The sequence below is a fragment of the Ochotona princeps genome, chromosome 21 (genome assembly GCF_030435755.1).
Source record: "Ochotona princeps isolate mOchPri1 chromosome 21, mOchPri1.hap1, whole genome shotgun sequence".
In the NCBI taxonomy this organism is placed as follows: domain Eukaryota; kingdom Metazoa; phylum Chordata; class Mammalia; order Lagomorpha; family Ochotonidae; genus Ochotona; species Ochotona princeps.
This window is the reverse complement of record NC_080852.1, coordinates 1,213,779-1,236,881: the sequence shown is the minus strand read 5'-3', so window position 1 is coordinate 1,236,881 and position 23,103 is coordinate 1,213,779. Positions and strand designations below refer to the sequence as shown.

General features: G+C 45.1%; 1 protein-coding gene and 1 pseudogene across 1 annotated transcript in view; one reads left to right on the top strand and one right to left on the bottom strand.

The window, feature by feature from the left end:
- Positions 1 to 23,103, top strand: part of LOC131482840 (zinc finger protein 850-like) — a gene marked incomplete at its 5' end in the record, with an annotated part of 447,409 nt that overhangs the window by 308,208 nt on the left and 116,098 nt on the right. The gene's annotated exons all lie outside the window — the stretch shown is intronic.
- LOC131482852 (protein SOX-15-like) lies at positions 22,393 to 23,085 on the bottom strand (annotated as a pseudogene).

Sequence of the window (23,103 nt, the reverse complement as noted above, 5' to 3'; positions counted from 1 at the left end):
GAGCCTCTTCTGAATCTCCTACATGGGTGCAGAGTCCCAAGGCTTTGGGCCATCTTCAACTGCTATCCCAGGCCACAAGCAGGGAGCTGGATGGAAAGCAGGGCTGCTAGGATTAGGGCAGGTGCCCATATGGGATCCCGGCATGAGCAAGGCAAGCACTTTAGCCACTAGGCAACTGCACTGGGCCCTAGACATAACTTTTAATGTAATCTATGAAAAATGTGCCAGGGCTAGAGGAAAGTGGATGCAAATTAAGCCTATAATACAAAACAATAGACAATTATAATGTCTCCCAGCCTAGTATGTAATGAGTTCAGTTGGAAATCCCAATTTGAATACTTGACGTTTAGAACTTACAGGTGAAAAAAAAAAAAATGTCAGGTTTCAACCTTTATTCTAGTAAACATTTGACCTGGGCACTTTAGTTTAAGTTGACATGTTGAAGTCACAAATTTTGAAATTGAACTCAACACAGTGGAACATGTGAAATTATATTTGCTGTATGAAATTTCAATCCACCAATTAGGAGACATGCACAGAAACAGTGAAGGGATTAGCATGTAGCATTAGAATATAAACTCACCACAGGACAGGTAAATGTAAGTCAACTTTAAAGTATCCCTGGACGGCCTGCTGTAAAGGCCTAGTGGCTAAAGTCCTCAACGTGAGTGCAACAGGATCCCATATGGGCACCGGTTCTAACCCCAGCAGCCCCAATTCCCATCCAGTTCCCTGCTTGTGCCCTGGGAGGGCAGTCAAGGACAGCACAAAGCCTTGGGATCTTATACCCCTGAGGGAGACCTGGAGGAAGTTTCTGGTTCCTGACTTTGGAATGGTTCAGCACCAGCCATTGCAACCACTTGGGGAGTGAATCATCCCATGGAAGATCTTCCTCTCTGTCTCTCCTCCTCTCTATATCTGACCTCACAATAAAAAAAAAGTAAATTTAAAAAAAGTGTCCATGCAGTTACTTTTTTGTCTAGCATTACAACTGTAATTTATGGAAAAAAAGTATTTTGAGAAACTTACAGAATTGTAAATCATTATCTAAACTCTTTGACTTTTGAAAATGTTACAGTAGTTTTAGAAAAATATATATACTTGGGCCCGGCGGTGTGGCCTAGCGGCTAAAGTCCTCGCCTTGAACGCGCTGGGATCCCATGTGGGCACCGGTTCTAGTCCCGGCAGCTCTACTTCCCACCCAGCTCCCTGCTTGTGGCCTGGGAGAGTAGTGGAGAACGGCCCAATGCCTTGGGACCCTCACCCACGTGGGAGAGCCGGAAGAGATTCCTGGTTCCTGGCTTCGCGGTGCAGCTCACTTGGGGAGTGAGTCATCAGGCGGAAGATCTTCCTCTCTGTCTCTCCTCCTCTCTGTATATCTGACTTTGTAATAAAATAAATAAATCTTAAAAAAAAAAAAGAAAAGGAAAATATATATGCTTTCCCCATCGCTGTAAACCTTAAGAGTCTAGGGAAGATGTTCAGCCAAGAATATAAAGCACAGAACCAAAAACGTTTCATTACAAGCCTTATCTGGATTGTTGCATAGATTGGAAAAGATTTAAACTAGTTGTTAGTTATAATAATCTTGCAGTTTGTGGTATTCTAGTAAGACTTAACAGAACTTTGTACCTTAGGGCAGAGGTAAGTGATTAACTTGTTGCATAGTTCAAACAAAGGCATGTATTGAAAATTGGTGTACGGAAGAAACTTGAGTAAATGAGAAGAGAAATCCCTAATGATTTAGTAAATGAGGAGGACATGAACACTGCCTCAGAGCAATGAGGCCTAGCAAAAACTGAAGAGAAAGAGCGAAAACATGCCCTGTTGAGAGCCTGGTCAGTGGTACAGGCTGAGCCAGTACAAGCTAACTAACTTTTACCTAGATGTACAAAGCTTCTGGATTCGTCTTTTTCTGTCACCTGAGCTAATTTGGGATTCCTGAGAGGCCCTTATGGTGACTGTAAGAGAGGGAAGGGGTCCAAAACGAGAACTCAGGACAGAGAAATCTGCTTTCCCTTGCCCAGAGGGAAACTTACTCTTCCCTTCCACTATGAAAACCACCTGGGGCTTGGTGCTGATCTGAGGTGTCACCAAAGCCTGTGGAGGGCCTTGAACCTGCAGAGGTTCCTGAGCTGCACCTGTCCATGTGGGAGATCCAACAGGAAATGGCTGACCCTGAAGTTCTTGGCCTTTGAGGACAGTCAAATTTCCAAGGACCTCCTTAGCAAGTGGGACATGGTGCTGGGAATACTTTCTGACAATCCTTGGCAAAGTGTCCACTGCTTCTGCAGTGAGAAGAACTTGGGAGGCTTCCAGAGGTCTCACTGGGACCAGGAGTATACACCTCTCTTATCCTCCTGCTCTGCCACGGGATCCTCTCCTGATCTCTGTGATTAAAATCAAACAGACAAATGAACAACAACAAAACAAAAACATGGTGGCCATCTTTCAGAGGCTGCCCAGGGTGCTCTCAGGTCCCATTGCAAAGAACTGTCATCTCTACATCACCTGTTCTTCTCTACACAGTTAGGATCTAATGGAATATACTTAAAGTCTTCCTCAACCATTTTAGTAAGGTGGGGGATTATTCTATGCCCCCAATCTATCAGGGATTTATTTAAATCCAAAAGAAAAGATTTAGCTTAGTAATCTTCATTTTTAGCATTTTTATCTATAAGTCAGTTAAAACAGACCACATAGCTAACATTTTTACCTACTAGTTAACTAAAGATATCAAATAGCTTGCCACATAGACATGTAGATGTATACCAGGTAACACACATCACAAAATGATACAGTCTTTGTAACAGCTTTCTAAAAATCTGTTAAGTGTTTTAAACTTACCAGTTATTTACAATTACACCTTCCTCTAAGTAACCTGAGTTAACGATACTTTCCATTGGAATCTGTAGCTTACTGTTTAACTTTCAACTTTATCACCAATGAATGCAATAGGTCTGTTGGAATCTAGAAAATGCAGCACCCATGATTAGAACTATATGAAACAGACATCTACATTTCACACAGCACTGTGAAACTCACGATAGGACTTTACACACACTTGTACTCTTTAGGCCTCTAGGCCATTCTCATTAAGATAACAATTGTGACAAATAATGCAACAAGATCATCAGACCTGTGTGAGGTTTGGACATTTGTACTACCAGCAGCTTGTTATAGTCTGAATTCTTTTTTTTAAGATTTAATTTATTTTCATTGCAAAGTCAGATATACAAGAGTAGGAAGGACAGAGAGGAAGATTTTCCATCTCATGATTCACTCCCCAAGTGAGCACAACAGCTGGTGCTGTGTCAAACCAAAGCCAGGATCCGGGAACTTCTAGGTCTCCCACACGGGTGCAGGGTCCCAAGGCTTTGGGCCATGCTAGACTGCTTTCCCAGGCCACAAGCAAGGAGCTGGATGGGGAGAGGTCCTGCCAGGATTAGAACCGGTGCCCATATAGGATCCCGGCGCTTTCATGGTGAGGACTTTAGCCACTAGGCCATGGTGCCGGCCCCACATTAACCTTTCATTATTATATCCTAAGGTTGTACCACTTAACATCTTGACAGTATCTCTTAATATGATCCAAAGAGCCTAATCAGTGGTCATCCCCACAAAATTAGGCATAAATCCTTTGACATTCTCAGCAGGCCTCCTTGGGATTACCAAAGTCCACAAATTTGAAACTTCTGAGCTTTTACATGACTTCCATAGATGCCAAAAGGCTTAAAACATCTGGTTGGAATAGGCACAATATTGATGAATTGATTATTGACACAGTGATTGCTCAAATAATCCCAATGCAATGGAAGACTGAGAAAGCAAACATTATCTTAATAAAACAGAAACTATGGATGTGGCTTGTCACCAAGCCAAACAAACAAAAACACTTGGAAGAGAGCTATCACATTGGTTCATGCCACACCTTGAAGCAACTTAACAGTCAGAAATGAAACTTACTGGAGCTAGCTAGCTATAACATTTTAGTCCCCAATACAAAGAAAATCACTTAAAAGGAGATGTTTAAACACTTGGCTTTGACAAAGGATCAGTTTCTAACTCCATGTACCAAAGATAAATATTTAGAAAATGCTTTATGCAATATGATCAATTATACCACACATCCTTTAAGAATTTGTTATTTCCTAGGCCTGGCATGGTAGCCTATTGTTTAAAGTCCTTGCCTCATACCTGCTGGGATCCCACATGGGTGCTGGTTCTAATCCCGGCAGCCCCACTTTCCATCCAGCTCTCTGCTTCTGGCCTGGGAAATCAGTAGAGGACGGCTTAAAGCCTTGGGACCCTACACCCTTATGGAAGATCAGAAAGAGGCTCTGGGCTCCTGACTTCAGATTGGCTCAGATCCAGCCATTGCAACCACTTGGGAAGTAAATCAATGGGCAGAAGATCTTCCTCTCTGTCTCTCCTCCTCTCTGTATTTCTGATTTTGCAATAAAAATAAATAAAACTCTTCAGAATTTTTTTAAAGAAAAAAAAATAGAACGGGTTGTTTTCCTGTGAGACAAAATATCTTACAAATAATGCTTTTTGCAAATAAGAACATGAGTAATTCGCAACGCAAGAAGAATACAAGTAATCCCTCAACTTGAAATAACTTTACAATTAGAAGACATCTTGACCAATAAACATAGGCACCAGTGCACATTAGCCATTTTGAAACTTTTTGAAACTAAGACCTTTGTACCATGCAAATATTCATTCACTTTAACAGAACGCACAAACTCACATGCAGAATTTGCTCCTCTTTGTAGCACAGACCTATGTATACACAGTGACATTAGGGCAACACATTTTGCATAATTTTATAACCTCACAATGTACTTCACATGATCTAAATTATTCCAAATGACAATCATATCATCCTAGTTGAGTCTCATTCTTTGAGAATTCCAGATATCCTGTCAGAAGTCCCAAAGTCAGGATGCTTGGTTCAGGGCCTGGCACAGTGGCCTAGTAGCTAATGTCCTCGACTTGAAAGTACTAGGGTCCCATATGGGTGTGGGTTCGAATCCTGGCAGCCCTGCTTTCCATCCAGCTCCCTTTTTGTGGCCTGGGAAGGCTGTGGAGGACAGCCCAAAGCTTTGGGACCCTGCACCTCTGTTGGAGACCTGGAAGAGCTCCTGGACCCTGGCTCTGGATTGGCTAAGCATCGATCATTGCAGTCTTTTGAGGACTGAATCATCAGACAGAAGATCTTACTCTCTGTCTCTCCTCCTCTTGTATATCTGACTTTGCAATAAAAATAAATAAATCTCAAAAAAAATGATACTTGGTTGAGAAATTTGAAAAATTTAGACGTCCACAGAAATTGATCAAAATAATATACACTTGATTGGGCATGTTCACAGACACTATAGGCTAAATCTGATCAGAGTTAGGATAACATTAGAAACTGATAGAAAGTTAATTTCTAAAACCAAACAACAAAAAGTGCAGAAAGCCTTGCAAGATACATGAAAACTCGTTACTGAAATCAGTTACAATAGCATGAAAAAGCCTTGATTTCTCACATGAACCCATCATTTATAACAGTGAGATACATCCTGAGAAAAAAGCATAGAATTACATATTCCTATAGTTGAGGAGCAGAGAAACCTGCAGCGCAAGGGGAAAAAAAGTTCCCAGGCTAGGAAGGGTTAATAAATGCAAGCCTCTACCCAGCTGGTTTACTGCTAATTCTCTACATTGTTTATTTCACAAGCACGCCAGGCTTTACAAAAAGGAAATCTGGCACTTTCTCTTTAAATTTTGGTGCTCAGAAGAATCCCAGTGTCTTAGGTGGCACCCTGAGTCTTGTTCAGCAGCCCCCATCTTCCTGCCCATGCTGGTTCTGGGGCTCAGGCCTGGTCAAGACTATCCTAGCTTTGCACTGAGACATACTCATCAGAATAGCATGTGCCAGGAGTGGCATCAGAGAAGGCAGTGCCTGTCGACTGACTTGGTAAGCACTGGCTGTGGTACAGAGTGGCAGGTCTGATTCAATGTTGCTTCCAGAGAGTGACAACATAGAGGACTCAGGGGCACCGGAAGAGAAGAGCTGGGGGCTGGACAGACACAGGGTCAGGCATCTGGCTGCAGGGCAGCCCTGCTACTGGTTCTGAGCCTTAATCCACCTGTGGTGGACAATCACTTCCTGAAGACTGAGGATTCTTCCCAAAGCACTTTCTGAATCTCAGTTGCAGTAGGACCTCATGAGTAATGACATGGCATGACTCAACACTATGGAATCCCATGGAACAGGTTAGCTGCAATGGCAGAGGCCTGTGAGAATCTGTTGAGAAGTCTCCAGGAAGGAGGAGGGGCAGGGCCTCCTCGCCCAGAGTGCACTGTTGCTTCCAGTGACTCCTTGGATGTGCCTTCCTTTCCTGCCTTCCCGATAAGCATCTGCACTCTAGTTGATAGATTAGCCAAGAACAAAGCTCTACCCCAGATCAAAATAGCTTTGTTAACTTTCCTGGAACCCCCTGCCCATGTGAGTAATGTATTTAAATCATTAACCAATAAAGTTGGTGACAAAATCCTGAGTTTGAACTATTTCAATTAATCTGAGCGATGTAGCTTTAGTTTAAGCTAATGTAATTAAATCTGAGCCTGATAACAAATGTTTCACAGAAGCTTAACCTGTTTGAACTAAGCTTCAATTGTTGATCTGCCGAACGTTTAAAAAGTGAAGCCCTGGATGTAAACTTTTATCATTTGCTCATAAGAGCACTGTGTTCCTCCGTTAGATCACGCCCCTCCCCAGGCACCCACAGCATTGATTCCAGCAGTAGGGGGTCCTTAGCACAAAGTGCTGTCTGCACCCGTTTGTCATGGCTTTCGAGATCTCTTCTTTGGTGATACAGCCATCTCCTTTAACCCCAATACCATCTTCAAGTAGGTACAACTTCTTCCCTAGAATTGAAAACCACTCAACAGGAAGTATTCCCAGGTTTTCATCAGCTCTCTGGACATTAACTCATGGATGCAGCAGGAGAAAGCTAACAGCCATCAGAATGAGGCTCTACCAGCTGATTCTACCTGCCAAAACTCATTGAGGTCCCTGTGAACAGGAACTGATTCAATACTAAAACCAAGTAAAGAGCAATTAGTACTCCCTCCTGCAGTTCTTGATGGCCTCTGTGGCCCAGACTGCAGCCTCCACGTCAAAGCTGCTATCCACTGAAACTTCAGCCCCGTGGGGTGTGAATTTCCTGACCACTATTGTGTTTTTGTAAAGTACCTTGGTTGTATTATGGGGTACAGCCAGTGATAGCCAGCACCCCTTAACACAGTCACCCAATGGAATGTGGCTGTGTCCCCCACCCTCTGTTCACAGCTTGGGTGAGTCAGTGAAGATATTAATGTTCTTTATATTTCTAATTATGTACTCTCAAAAGAGTTCCTGAAGGTGGGGCCTTACAGCAATGGAATGTTTATTTCATCCTTAGGAAGAAACCCTCAGTGTCTCCCACCCCTCCCTGCCTCCAGTTATTGAAGTCAATCGGAAGTATTGTATTGTATAAGACATTGTACTGTGCACCTTTCAAACTGATTGGAGGCTGAGAGCTTAAAAACCCCTGACTTCTGCACGCGGTGCAGTGATTCCTGGATTGTAGTAGGAGCTGCTGTCACCAAGCTTGGGCAATAAAGACTCCTCCTAACATCCTACACTTGGGTCTGGCATGATCTCTCTCGCACTCTGCAACAATGGAACATATCTGCACCATGTTGTGCTTCCACAAAGACTGCTCCAAAAACCGCAAATGAAGATGCACTCACTTTCCAAACACAACCAGATCTGTGTCGCTGTGTTGCCAAATATCTGCACGTCAGCTGCCAACTAGAGATCCATTCCCACAGTTACACCATCTCCTTTCTAATGGTTGCATCTTCAGGACAAGGGTACATGAAGTTGTAACAGTCAACAATTTCCTCATGCAATCCCTGGGATGTCCAGGTTGTAAGTGTGACACTTCCACAGCATGTCACATGGGGGCGCTCTGTTCATTCAGATGGCTGAGGTCCAAGAGGTTGTCCCACAACAGATAGCTGTTCTGATGTTTCTGGTGGCCCCGGTTGGAACTGGTGCTTTGGCAGGGAGGCATTACTGAAAAAACAATGGTGATATTTCACTTCTCTAAGGAGGTCTGTTGCCGAAATCGGTTTTATAAGAATGTTTTCATGATGCACCTTAGAAGGACTTTGATGTATTTACAAATCTCTGTGATAGGGCCTGGCGCCATGGCCTAGCAGGTAAAATCCTCACCTTGAACACACCGGGATCCCATATGGGCGCCGGTTCTAATCCCGGCAGCTCCACCTCCCATCCAGCTCCCTGCTTGTGGCCTGGGAAAGCAGTGGAGCACAGCCCAAAGTCTTGGCACCCATGTGGGAGACCCAGAAGGAAGTTCCAGCAGCGGCCATTGCGCTCACTTGGGGAGTGAATCACCGGACGGAAGATCTTCCCCTCTGTCTCTCCTCCTCTCTGTAATCTGACTTTGTAATAAAAAACAAAAACAAAACAAAACAAAAAAACCCAATCTCTGTGATGTTGGAATCATGTGCAACAAAAATGCATTCATGCACAAAATATATATATTTAAATAACTTCAGACAGCTGAAATAATATACCAAGTCTCTGTAAAGCAACCCTACATCTTCCTGCCTTACTTCTTCTTAGCTTATATTTTTTATATAAACATGAAATATGAATTTATAAATGCACAATGTATAATGTAAATACACAATGTGAATTTTAAAATGTTGACAAGTACACTGTTAGTCAAGTATGATGAGTCTCTATATAAAGTCCAATAAACAAACCAGAAACACAATTGTGTTGTTCTTAGTGCTGACTGAATGGGCTCATTCTCAACTCCAACTGAGAAGTATGCCAGTGGCTCTGACAGAACCCAGTATTAGCTCACAGCACTGCTTTAGAATCAGTCAGCACCCAGCTGGGTCACCGGACCAGACGCTGCCCTGCCCACATCTTACCATTGATGCTGAACAAGCAAGGCAGTGGCCCAATGATGGCCAGTCATGTGAAAGGCCAGGGGCGGGGAGGAGGGGAATCCAGGAGATCCCTGACACTGATGGAATTAGAGGCTCAGACATCCTGTTCCGGATGTGGACTCCATGAGAAATGATACAACGTGAGGTTGAAAAGGCTTCTGTTGCTACCAAATAGGACCCCTGAGAGAACACTCTGTGATTCTACAAAGAGACACCACTTTGCTTAGAATCAATCCTATGAAATAAGCAACATTCATTTGAAGAGAACATATCACGGACAAAAGCCTCACTGTTTATTTGGAGTCTTATAATCAGTTACTTTGTAAATGTAATTGTAAATAGCAGTTAAATGAATGATTTTTTCCCCGCAGCCTCTGCCTCTTTCTGGCCCATGGCTGCCTCTGCCAGTGTCACTGATGTCACAGCTGTCTTATCATAGATGTCGAGAGTGATCCCGACCTACTGGTGGCCATGTCAATCACTCCATGTCCAGGCCCACTCAGCTGCAAGCCCTGCACCTCTGGCCCGCCCATTGCTCTAGGGCCAGGTGCCCTGACAGAGGTGCCAGTCCCACAGCATGGTCACCCTGTGTGCTACTCCAGAGTCAGGGATTGTGCCAATGTCCCCCATATCCTAATCTGCCTGCCAGTTGTTTCAGGACCAGCTGGTGCTGGCACAGTATGAACCTCTAGCATGCCCCCTCACCTAAGCTCACTGCACTAGGGCCAGGTGTGTGGGAGCAGCACCCCTTGCCACCCCCCCCCACACACAGCCATTGACTGTCACTCCAGGGCCACACTAGCTTGGCTTGGGACCCCTGCACTACTTCTCGGCCCACCCTGCCTTCTATAAAACTGATTCAGGGCCAGATCGACAGGACCAGAGCAAGCCTTCCCACAGCAGACACACCCCGTTGATCTGCCTGCCTCACCAGGGCCAGGAGAGCTTTACTGCAGCCCTCACCACCTTCACCCCTCACCCCCTGCTTATTGTCTTTAGCATGCCCACCCTGTTCACAGCTCTAAGGCCAAGCATGCTGGGCCACCAACCTGCTCACCAGACAGCCACTCACCCACTGGCAGCTCCTTGGTTGGGCAGGTTCAGCTGGTATATTTCTGGGCCTCTGGCCTGCCAGCCCCTCCACTATGTCTGCTGCTCCAGAGTCAGGCCACACAGGCTAGGCCAGTGTACTTGTGCTCCAGCCCTCACTCTGCCTGCACTTCAGGGCCAGACCTGTTTACCCAGTGCCTACAGTGCCTCTAGCACTCCTGCCATGTCAGCTGCTGCAGGGACAGACCTGCTTAGCCTGTGAGCCCTGACTAGCCTGCCTGTCCCACTGCCCAACAGGTGGCTCGAGGGCCAGCAGAATCAGCCAGCACTCTCCACCCATCCTGTACCGGTAGCGTCCTTTCCCAATGACCACTGCAGGGCCAGGCCAACTTTAATGGCACACCATGCACCCTTAGCCCACCTGGCACTAGTTCCAGAGCCACAACAGCTAGGCTGATGCCCCTGCACTTCTATCCCTTCTGTTATGCCCCCTGCTCCAGGGCCAGGCACCCTGACACACCAAGCACATCCACGCTGCCACTCCAGATCAGGTGGTTTCCCCTGTGCCTGCCAATCATTAGCAAGCCAGGCATGCCTGATGCTGCAAGGATGGGCCTTTTCAGCTGGCACGCTTTTACCCCCAGCCCAGCCACCGTGTACTCCAGGATGAGGGCGGTTCTCCAACACCCCCATAACACAGACACACACAGACACATGCACATCCATTCCCGGCCTGCCTGCAAACCTCTCCAGGGCCAGATGGGCTCAGCTGATGCTCCACACGCCTCTATCCCTCCAGCGCCACTGCTCTTTCCCATTGCTCTAGGCCCAGGTACTACACCGGCCTGGAGCAAGCAAGCCATCTGCTTCAGGGTCAAGCAGTCCAAGCCACCTAGGCCAGTGCACCCTACACCCCTTCCATTCAGACCCCGCAAACCCCATGCTGCTCCAGGGTTAAGCAAGTTCAGCTGACTCCACCCCATCCCCCACCCCCGTACCTATATTGCACCCCAACAAGGCCACTCTGGGTCTGGTTTGCTCAGAATCCATCCCATGTGTCCCCAGACTTCCTGTGGTGCCCACTGCTTCAGGGCATGGCACACTTGGACAGCACCCCAAGGATGGCCCACCATGCCCTGCCCCCTCCCCCAGGGCTGGGCTGTCTGGATTAACACTTCAGGGCCAGTAAAACCTGCCTTTCTAGCCCACATTCCACAGTGTCCCTCAGGCTACCTTAAGACTTGGTCAGCTTGGCCAGAGTCCCCACAACACACCCACCCCGCAGACCAGCCTTGGTGCTACCAGGTCAGATGAGCTCAGGTGGGGCCTCTAGTGTCCCCAGCCCCCCTTACAGTCCCTCCATGCTTCAGCTGGCTTGGCAGTCATCCTGCTAACCCCACACAAGTCCGGCACGCCTACCCCATCAACAACAGCTTCAGGGCCAAGAGCGCTTGGCCACCATCCTGCTCACTCAGTCAATTGCCCACCACCAATCCAAGGCTGGGCACTCTAAGCTGGCATCCCCCAGGGCCTCTGGACTGCCGGCCAAGCCACCATGACCACTGCATTAGGTACAGGCCAGATCTGCTCGCCCAGCACTGGCCCTGCGTCTACCCTGCCTCTAGCACTCCTGCCAGCTCCTCTCCCTCACCACTCCCGCCTCTAGCTTGCCCCCTACTAAGCTGCTCCAGGGCCAGGACAGCTCCCCCATGCCCAGTCCCACCCATCATCTGCCACATGCCAGGGCCATGCCAGTTATTCCCGTACTCCTGCACACCCAACACAACTGCCCTGCTGGTCTGATTGTTATTGCTGAATCGGGCCACCTTGGATGGCAACCCCGGGCCCAGCCTGCCCTGCCAGCCACTCCAGGACCAGGCATACTCAGCCAGCTACACGTCCCCCAGCACCCAGTATGTTCTATGTACAGGGTGGCAGGCCTGGCGCCCCACACCAACCTCCTTCCCTGCCTTCTGTGTGTGCAGGCAGCCTGCCCTGCCTCCCTGCAGTCCTACTGGCTGCCCCAGGGCCAGGCGTACTCACCTAGCCACTCTGGGACCCCCAAAAGTGGGAGTCATCCTGCGCCCTTGCTAATCTAGCAATCCTACACCGCCCACCCCACTCCGACCTGCCTAAATGTCTAAGGCCGAACGGAGGTTGAGGCTATTGCAAGTAGCCCCACTTCCCTTCCAGCTCCCTGCTTTTGACCTGGGAAAGCAGTCAAGGGTGGCCCAAAGAGTTGGGACTCAGCCCCAACGTGGGAGACCCGAAAGAGGTTCTTGGCTCCTGGCTTGGAATCATTGCAGTTCCGTTGTGGCCACTTGGGGAGTGAATCAGTGGATGGGAGATCTTCTCTTTCTCTTCTCCTCTCTGTAGATCTGACTTTCCAACAAATATAATTTAAAAAATAGAGAGAGAGAGAGAGAGAGAGAGAGAGAGAGAGAGAGAGAGAGAGAGAGAGAGAAAGCAGCTGGGATGAAGCCAATGACCGTCTGGGATACCAGTACCGCGGGAGCCATCTTTACTTGTCGCGTCACAGCACTAGTCCCTAAGCTTCAAATGTTTTGTTGGGTTCTTTTGAAATTTTTTCTTCTCTTGAATTTCTCATATCACTTTCATTTTCCTCCTTGAGTATCTCTAACTTATTGAATCTCACTGAATTTTGCTAGGATTACTTCTTTTGCTTTTGAATTTTCAGGCATTTTCCTAATTTCCTTCAGAGAAGCATATCTTTGTAGTGAACTTGTACTCTTTGGAGGTGCTTCTTTGGTTCTTTGTGTTTCCTAGGGCCCTACATGGATATCTAATAGTTTCTTCTTTACTGGTAGATTTTATTAAGGATTTTTAAAAGATAAACTGAGTTGTCAGTCTTGACTTTGGTTCTAGTGAACCAAAAGTGAAATCTCTGATTTCTCAAGTTTTGCTCAATGTCAGTGATGTCAGTAGGTGCCACAGATGTCTAGTTTTCAGCTGCTCCTTGGGGATTCAAGGTCATTTGATGACTTTGAAATGGTTGTGTGTTGAAAAAGGTGTTTCTTCAGTTCTCAGACAGTTGGGTTTTAATCATGTTAGGGGGGTTTCATGACTAGAGTATCATTGTTGGTGGTGAGAGACATGGAGTGGATATTCCCTGTTCCCTGGCACGCATGCCCAAATGATGCTGAGGCTCATAGCACTAATACCTCATTGTCTTTCTTCATTTGTTCTAAGTATTTAGATTGCAATAGGAGCTGGCATAGTTCTACAGTGATGTATATTTTACTTGACAAAAACCCAAAAATCATTGTCTAGTGCTCTTTGATTTTGAACACTGGGTCCTGGATTTGTTCATATAAAATGATACAAATACATTAGGCATGGTGCAGTAGCATGGTTCCTAAAGTTCTTGCCTTGCATGCGCCAGGATCCCATATGGGCACTGGCTCTAATCCCATCACCCATGCTTCCCATCCAGCTCCATGCCTGTGGCCTGGGAAAGCAATTGCGGATGGCCCAAAGCTTTGGTACCCTGCACAGCATAGGAGACCTGGAGAAGGCTCTGGGATCCTGGCTTTGGATAGGTGCAGCTCCGGTCTTTGTGACCACTTGGGGAATGAATTATCAGACAAAAATCTTCCTCTCTGTTTCTACTCCTTTATATCTGACTTTGCAACACAAAAAGAAATCTTTTAAAAATTATTTCATTTGGGCCCGGCGGCGTGGTCTAGCAGCTAAAGTCCTCGCCTTGAAAGTCCCGGGATCCCATATGGGCGCTGGTTCTAATCCCGGCAGCTCCACTTCCCATCCAGCTCCCTGCTTGTGGCCTGGGAAAGCAGTCGAGGACAGCCCAATGCTTTGGGACACTGCACCCGCGTGGGAGACCCGGAAGAGGTTCCAGGTTCCCGGCATCGGATTGGCACAGCACCGGCCCGTTGCGGCTCGCTTGGGGAGTGAATCATCGGACGGAAGATCTTCCTCTCTGTCTCTCCTCCTCTCTGTATATCTGGCTGTAATAAAATGAATAAAATCTTAAAAAAAAAAAAAAATTATTTCATTTTATCATCATTAGCAACTGAACATTCTAGTGATTTGTACACCTCTCAACTCTAATTCTATTTTAAATGTCATTTCCACATTGAATCTCATTCTAATAAGGCATCCACTCATATCCATTACAGGAAAAATCATTTGATCCCTTCAAACCTAAATGTTATGTTATTTCTTTTCTTGAAGAATGTCAATAACCTGCAAAATATATTTCTGTGGACACCAAATCACACAATTTAATCATCCCATAATGTCAAGTGTGGACTCCTCTTCAAATGCATGATTTTATATTTTTTGTATTCTTTACCTCATTATATTCTAAATATAACACTGTGTTTTGTTCACAAAGCACTTTATGTGAATTTTTTGTGCATATACTTTGGGCATGGGTTTCTCCTGCCTGGTGCACTCCTAGAAAAATCTGAACCTTAGAGGGAAGGTGGGGAGAATCGCTCTGCTCCTACTTCTGTAACATGAATTATACCTGCACTTTGTTTACTTCACATACAAAGTCTAAAATGTTTTTTGATGTCTTTTCATCTGTCAGTTTGCAGTTTTAGTATTTCTTCATCAGAAAAATCATCTTATCTCCTTGATTCATATCTGATTATTCTCAAAATACATGAATATTTCTGTACCTGACATTTGTGTTATTTTTATACTCATGTCTATTATCTCATGTTAGATTATGAACTTCAGGAGTGCACAAATATGTTTATCTTCTTTGATGTTAGCATCCAACATAGTATTATCATATAGTAGAGGGTCAATAAGCATTTTATATGAATGAATTAAAAACTTAGACACATATTTCTTGTTTCTTAAAGATTTTTAAAAATGTATTTGAGGGCCCGGCGGCGTGGTCTAGTGGCTAAAGTCCTCGCCTTGAAAGTCCCGCGATCCCATATGGGCGCTGGTTCTAATCCCGGCAGCTCCACTTCCCATCCAGCTCCCTGCTTGTGGCCTGGGAAAGCAGTCGAGGACGGCCCAATGTATTGGGCCCCTGCACCCACGTGGGAGACCCAGAGAAGGTTCCTGGTTACCGGCATTGGATCGGCGCGCATCGGCCCGTTGCAGCTCACTTGGGGAGTGAATCATCGGATGGAAGATCTTCCTCTCTGTCTCTCCTCCTCTGTGTATATCTGGCTGTAATAAAATGAATAAATCTTTTTAAAAATGTATTTGAAATTCAAAAGAACAGAGAGAGAGATCTTTCATCCATTGATTCACATCTCTGTGGCCTTAGTGGCCAGGCCAATCCAGGAGCCTGGCTCTCCTTTCAGGTAGTACAGGGTCTAAAGTCTTGGGCCACTTTCTGCCAGTTTCCAATAGCATGGTTAATTAGCAGGTGCCTGAGTCTGAAGTGGAGCAACCAGTAGCCATATGGGATGCTAGAGGCTCACGCCACTAGTCCCAAACAGAATTGGTAAGAGAGGAGCAGTTGGATAGGACACAGGCCAGGGTTGAACACAGTCTTAAAGAGTAAATTAGGTTGGGCCCCGGCATGGAGGCCTAGTGTCTCAAGTCCTTGCCTTGCAAGCGCCAGGATCCCATGTCAGCATTAGTATCTTGGTTGCTCTACTTCCCTTCTAGCTCCCTCTTTGTGGTCTGGGAAAGCAGTCGAGGATGACCCAAAGACTTTGGGTCCTGGACCCTCATGGGAGACCTGGAGGAGACTCTTAGCTCCTCGCTTCAGATTGGCTCAGCTCTAGCCATTGCAAACACTTGGGGATTAAACAGCAGATGGAATATCTTTCTATCTGTCTCTCCTCTATCTGTATCTGCTTTCAAATAAAAATGATTTAAAAACTCCAACACAAAAAACCACTCATCTGATTATTTGTAACTGAATGAAAAAACATGAAGACAGGAGATGATAAGAATTTAAATATATATCTGAGATAGCTAGCTTAAAATTTTACTGAAATATTTGCACACACATTATTGTATTTGCTTCAAAAGCAAAATAACAAATATGTTTTGCAAATCAATTGCTTTCTGATACAATGAGTCAAATGGCTTGCTGAAAATTTGGATCAAGTCCAGTTTAAGTGCCACAATTCAAAGTAACAGTGACAGCTCATTCTGAGAAGAAAAAAATGTTATTTCCAAATGATTGATATAAACTCAAAGGGGTGTCAAGAACTACAGTGTAGTTTGTGCATAGGAGTTGTGACAGGTCAGCACATCCCTAATTTGGATTTAAAACAAGCAGAGGTGCTAATGTCATTGAGCTGATATGCCACATTAAATTATTTAATTCACTAGAATATTGTGCAGAGACAAGGATGCCAAGAATTTACCTCTAAAATTGTTTTTCACATTACATTGGCATGTCATTGACTAAAACTAATTTCAACATTTTATTTTTGTAATAACATGGAATAAACACTTGCCTGTAAGTTAAACTTCATTATAACTTCTGTAAATGCTGTTGTCTAATTTTCAAGTTCAGAAGTGCGTCAGGTAAAGGAGAAGGAAGGGTCCCTGCAGTGGAGTGTGGCAGCCAAGCTTGACATTGGGACAGCTCCATGGGACAGCAGGTGGGGCCAAAGGCAGCTTAGCAACACAATTCTTAAACTGTGTCTGTTTAGGTCAGGTGCACATTTTAATGTCTGAAAGACAAAGACAAATCAAAGATAAATCAACAATTTGCTAATGTCAAAGCATAAAGCATAATGACAAAGCAACAGTTTGCTAATGTCAAGCGTCACTTTACTGAGGACGTTTTCAGTACTTTGTCTTCCTAAGTAGTTTAGGATGATTAATCACATGGCTTGTGTCATTTTATTCATCAGCATTTTAGCCTTTCTTTATTCATTTATCCATTTATTTATGTATTTATTTCTTTACAAAGTCTTATGTGCTAATAGTCTTAGTCCACAATCAAGTAAGGAGAAAGGCTCATTTTTGTTTTTCTTTTTCAGAATAAAAGAAAGGACTATTACAGGATTCAAGTACTTACTTATCTGAAGGAGAGAGAGAGAAAGAGGTAGAGAGAGAGAGAGAGAGTTTGAGAGACAATCTTCCATCTGCTGACTCACTCCCCAAAGCTGAGAGCTGGGCACCCCATTCAGATCTCTGACAGGGCTGACAGGGCCCAAGTATCTGAGCACTCACCTACTGCTTTCCTAGGCATGTGAACAGGGAGCTGCACTGGAGCGCAAGGGCTCATTTCTAAGCAACATTGAAATTTCTTTCATTTTCATATTTTAGATTTTTATTTTATTTTTACTGGCAAGTCAGATATACAGAGAGGAGACAGAGAGGAAGATCTTCCTTCTGTTGATTCACTCCCCAAGTGGCCACAATAGCCAGAGCTGAGCCAATCCAAAGCCAGGAGCTTTTTCTGGGTCTTCCACATGGGTAAGGGTCCCAAGGCTTTGTGCCATCCTTGACTGCTTTCCCAGGCCACAAGCAGGGAGCTGGATGGGAAGTAGGGCTGCTGCCGGAATTAGAACCAGAACCCATATGGGAATCCGGGTCATACAAGGTAAGAACTTTAGCTTTTAGGCTACTGCACTGGGACCTTACTATAAATTTTAACACAGCTTTTTTTTCACAATGTACATGAAAAGAAACTTTCTTTTATTAATTATAACAGGCGACAACATAGGACATTGTATATCCAATCAAATGGAAAAAAATCAAAGAAATAGACCTTCTTATACTTACTGAGAATTTGGAGAAATTAGAACACATACACATTACTGTTGCAGGGTGTGAGTGAGATCACACCAGACATGTCTAAGGTTTGTTAAGGAGTCTTTATTAATCAAGCTTGAAGACAACAGAGCACAATAGCAAATCACAAGTGCATACAGCAATCCACCAAGCATAATCCACCCCATCATGATCCTAAAAGGAACAAATGGTCATTATCCTCAAGTCCATCCATTAAGCTGAGAACCTATGTCCCAGCTTCCCCAACAATATATGTTATCCTAAGAGACATGCAACAAATAAACTGGGCACACTCACAAAGAATCTGGACACACTTACAAAGCTGCAGACATTCACCTTTCCCTGGCTTCTCTGCCCACATTCTACTACTGCTAGGCCTCACCCCTCCTGGAACTCCAGATAGTACACACACCAGAAACAACATTATTATAACCATTGCCTCATCTAAGCAGTACACAGAGACCATGCTCAGGGGATTACCTGTCCTGTGTGAGCCAAGAGTCTAGGTGCCAGGGTAATGGAAGCACCTGGCCAGAAAGAGAGTGAGTGCCCCTGCTTCCCGGGCCTTTTAAAGGGGCTTGTGAGGGGAGTGGTTACAAGACAATACAATAGCATCGCCTCTCAGTTGATAGATGAGTCACAGGTGGGCAGGAGTGAATACCTAATTGTTGTGGACTAAAGAGTTAAATAGTGCTTGTTATGATGAACAGGAACAGGAACTGGGCTTGTTGCTAAAAACACCTAGACTAATTGAACTTCCAGTAACCTGGCTCATTTAGGATGTGGGGGAAGTGGTTGAGGATGGAATTAGCATTCCATTGCTGTTAGGACCCACCTTCAGGACAGAGGATAGGGGACCCAGCCAAATTTCATTTGCCCACTGTCAATGGGTGCGTGCTATCACTGGCTGCACCCCATAACAATTACCATGAAGATACAATTAAAGGCAAGCAGCTTGGAATATTGAGCATTGTTGAAGTGGGAAGTTTTAATGTAGAATTTTTTCTCCTACAGCTATGTAACTAAAAATCCAATATATCTTTCATGATAGCACAAACTTAAAACTACTAAAGAATATTCTACAGGCAAATAAATGGATGATTAAAGTATGGTGCAGGGCCTGACGGTGTGGTCTAGCAGCTAAAGTCCTTGCCTTGAACCCCACGGGATCCCATATGGGTGCCTGTTCTAATCCCAGCAGCTCCACTTCCCATCCAGCTCCCTGCTTGTGTCCTGGGAAAGCAGTCGAGGATGGCCCAATGCTTTGGGACCCTGCACCCACGTGGGAGACCTGGTAGAGGTTCCTGGTTCCCGGCTTCGGATCCGCGCGCACCGGCTGTAGCGGCTCACTTGGGGAATGAAACAACGGACGGAAGATCTTCCTCTCTGTCTCTCCTCCTCTCTGTATATCTGACTTTGTAATCAAATAAATAAATCTTTAAAAAAAAAAGTGTGGTATAGTCACACGAAATACTGGCATATTCTGAATTGTGAAAACCATGATATAGCTGTTTACATTTAGAAGAAATGAAATATATTCTGTCAGTTACATTATGTTACTTAAAAAAAATACTTTACAAAGCTGCATTTCCAACAATCCTGATACAGACATGTACTTCATTTTTTTTTGTTTGTTTTTATTCACTCTATTTTATGTTAGTGTTGACGTGTGCATCATGGCGGCGTGTTCATCTTTATCACAGAGGTTACACTGCCTTCACACACCTGCTTCTATGCACTGCTCTCTGCTCAAGTTCTCACATGGAGTTTACTCTGCTGCTTCATTCACGGCTTTGCTCTTCTTGGTTAGATTCTATGTTTGTAAGGTGAACATCGTTGGTGCATTTAACAATCCAAATTTAGAAGCAAATGATACTTTCTTCCCTCCCTCTCCTCCTGCCCATGTTCCCACCATGCTCCTCTCATTGTTTCAAAACTTTCACAATGAAATACTTCATTTCCCTTCCGATTTCTAGGCTTGAAGTACCGTTAGGTAAAGCATTCAACAAATGGAGAGAGAAAGCATTTCTCAAGAATGCAGAACATTGTGAAAATCAAATCTCAAAATGCTCACTTGCTCACACAGAACGCTGTGTGTTTGTATTTTTTGTATTCTGCATTTATCTACCACAGGTCAGGGAACACAGCTGATATTGGTCATTTTGTGATTTGCTTGTTTCACTAAGCATGATGGTTTCCATTTTCACCTTTTGGTCACAAAACATAGTGTCTCATGCTTTTTATGACGGTGTATCGTATTTCAAAGATTATATAGACCACATTTTCTTTATCTAGTCATCCGTGGGTGAAATTGGGTTGATTCTCTAGCTTACTCCTTGTTGTTTTTTTTTTTTAATATTTATTCATTTTATTACAGTCAGATATACACAGAGGAGGAGAGACAGAGAGGAAGATCTTCCGTCTGATGATTCACTCCCCAAGTGAGCTGCAACGGGCCAGTGTGCGCCGATCCGTAGCCAGGAACCTGGAACCTCTTCCGGGTCTCCCACGCGGGTGCAGTGTCCCAATGCATTGGGCCATTCTTGACTGCTTTTCCAGGCCACAAGCAGGGAGCTGGATGGGAAGTGGAGCTGCTGAGATTAGAACCGGCGCCCATATGGGATCCCGGGGGGGTTCAAGGTGAGGACTTTAGCTGCTAGGCCAACCGCCGCGCCCTAGCTTACTCCTTGTGAACTGAGCTGCAATAAACATGTCCAGTAATTTGAATGTGGATGTCACGTGGGTAATTTTCAGGAGTGTGATGGCTGAGTCTTTAGGTCTGTTTCCAGATTTGTAAGAGATCTCTAAACTGTCTTCCAAAATGGTTGCACAGATTTGTATCACACAGGCTGTCCATTCTTCGTGTCTCTTGTCCCTTCATTCTCTCCTAGGTGGCTGCAACCCCATTGACTGTCCTGCTGGACAGGACAATACATAACATTGTATCATCTTAAATTAAGGCAAACCTGTGGTATCTAACCTTTTGGATTGGCTCATTTCCCTTAGCATTATGGTTTCCAGTTGGGCACATTTGGTGGTGTTCATTTCTGTTGTTGAGCTGCAGTCACATAATAATGCAATGTGTCTCTTGCTCTTGTTGTCCCCTTCACGTTGTGGAAGGTTTCCATTACAGTGCAGAAGCTCCTGAGCTTCAGGCAATCACACTGGTTTATTTTTGCTTGAATTGCCTGTGCTTCTGGGGTTCTTCAGAGACACAGTTGAACCACAGCCTTCATTCCTGCTTCCCCTAAAGAAAGGCATTCAGCTCAACAAACACCTGTTGGTAAAGGTTACAGATGGTGATCCAACATTTCCAAAGTTTAAGTTCTGATTTTGATTAGAAAATAGTTTATTGGTTATAAATATATTGAGAATAACAATTACCTAGGCCATATCATCAGAAATATCAACCTTGATACTTTTGTGACATAATCATTTTTTCTTGTGCCTGCTTTTGGTTAAAATTTCCTTGACCTTGATCCTGAACTTAAAGATGTTAAATATACCAAAAGCTTCTTATGTTTGTTTTGTTTTGTTCTTAATTGCTGTATCAATATAGTAAATAATAATCTCAATCTATACAAATGGACCATTTATTGCTATATTTATAGCAGATAACAAATTTCAAACATAAATATGAAGTAAATGGCCATGATAAAGGAAGTGGCTGTAAAGCACAACACTAGTCCAGATATGAGAACATGATGCAAAATAGATTTTTGAAAGAATGAAACAGGTGCTGAAACAATTGCTATCAGGGAGAATTAGAACAATATATAGTTTGCTATAGCATTTCTAGCTCCCAACTTGAAAATGAAACACGAACAAGTTTGACAGAAAAAGGATGCAATTATAGCAACAAGTAAGCAAACTAAGCAAGTGTATTGGCATTTGCTGAATGAGAAGCTCTGACTGTTAAGCAGGTATTTTAGGATCTATTGAGCGTTGTGGGCTAAGGAATTAATTAGCGCTCGTTAAGCTGGGCAGCAACAGGACCTGGGCTTGTGGCTCAAAACACGTAGACTAATTGGACTCATTTGTATCCAATCTCCTGCTAAATGAAGACGTGGAGGGGAGAGTACATAAGGAGAGGGCAAGGAGCAATGAAGGGAGACTTCACAGGGACTTCTACCATCACTGGTCTCCTGTGGGTGCTTCATCCCCAGACCCTCTCCCTGTCCACGGTACTGGCTCTGCTTGCTTGAGCAATTGAGCACCAAAATATGAAATTCTCTATGGAAATAAATACACAAAACGTTTTTTGACAAATTATCAGGGAGCTTTGCAAGCCAACTACTCTCATGACAGTCTAAACTCTAGCAGTCATCTCGAAATGAATGGCTTTGTTCCACACACGTACAATTTCATACTGTCAGATACACTATTCCTAATGGAGCAGGAAAACTGACTGCAGCTCAGGTGTTTTTATGACCATAGAGTCCTAGTATCAGCCTGTTAAAAGATTTGTATCATAAGATTAGAGATCATGAAAGAAACCCCAAATGTTTGGACTCTATTTTTTTTTTTTGGCTAATTCAAGACTGCTTTATAGAAACAGGTGTGGGGGGTGGGAGGGCGGTCCTACTGTTAGATCCACATCCATGTGGGTCAGAGGTGGGTGAGGGGCAGGGGAGCACCGGGCAGCGGGGAGCTGTAGTGAGCGGAAAAGGCAGGGATGGGTAGGGGTTGTAGGAAGGCAGCAGCTCGGCTCTGAGCTGCTCTGGGTCACTCTGAGGGACGGAGCAGGACAGGGGCGCCTGGGCTTTGTAGTGGGAGGAGCTGTAGTGACCCGGCAGGTAGGCTGAGTAGTTGGGGTGTTGGTACCAAAAACCCCTGCTCACTGGGGTGGTCACGAAACCTGGTCCCGAGGGCTGGCCACCATTTCCTTGGCTGGAGCTCATTAGCCCAGCACCGGTGTTCTTGGTCTTGCACCGAGGTCGGTACTTGTAGTCGGGGTAGTCACGCAGGTGCAGGGCACGGTGCCTCTTGGCCTCCTCCACAAAGGGCCGCTTCTCGTCCTCGCCCAGCACCTTCCACTGCGCACCCAGGCTCTTGGAGATCTCCGTTGTGCATCTTGGGGTTCTGCTGCGCCATCTGGCGGCGCTGAGCGGAGCTCCACACCATGAAGGCATTCATGGGCCGCTTCACCTTTTCCTGGGGCAGCCCAGCACAGACCTGGGCTCCTGGGCTGCCAGCGCCCTCAGGCTCCTGGAGTCCCAAAATTGGGGAATTGGTGTCTCCTGGGGGAGCAGGAGGCTCCAGGCTCCAGGCCTGGGTGTGAGAGGATCGAGGTAGTGCCATGGGAGGCAGAAAGGCGTC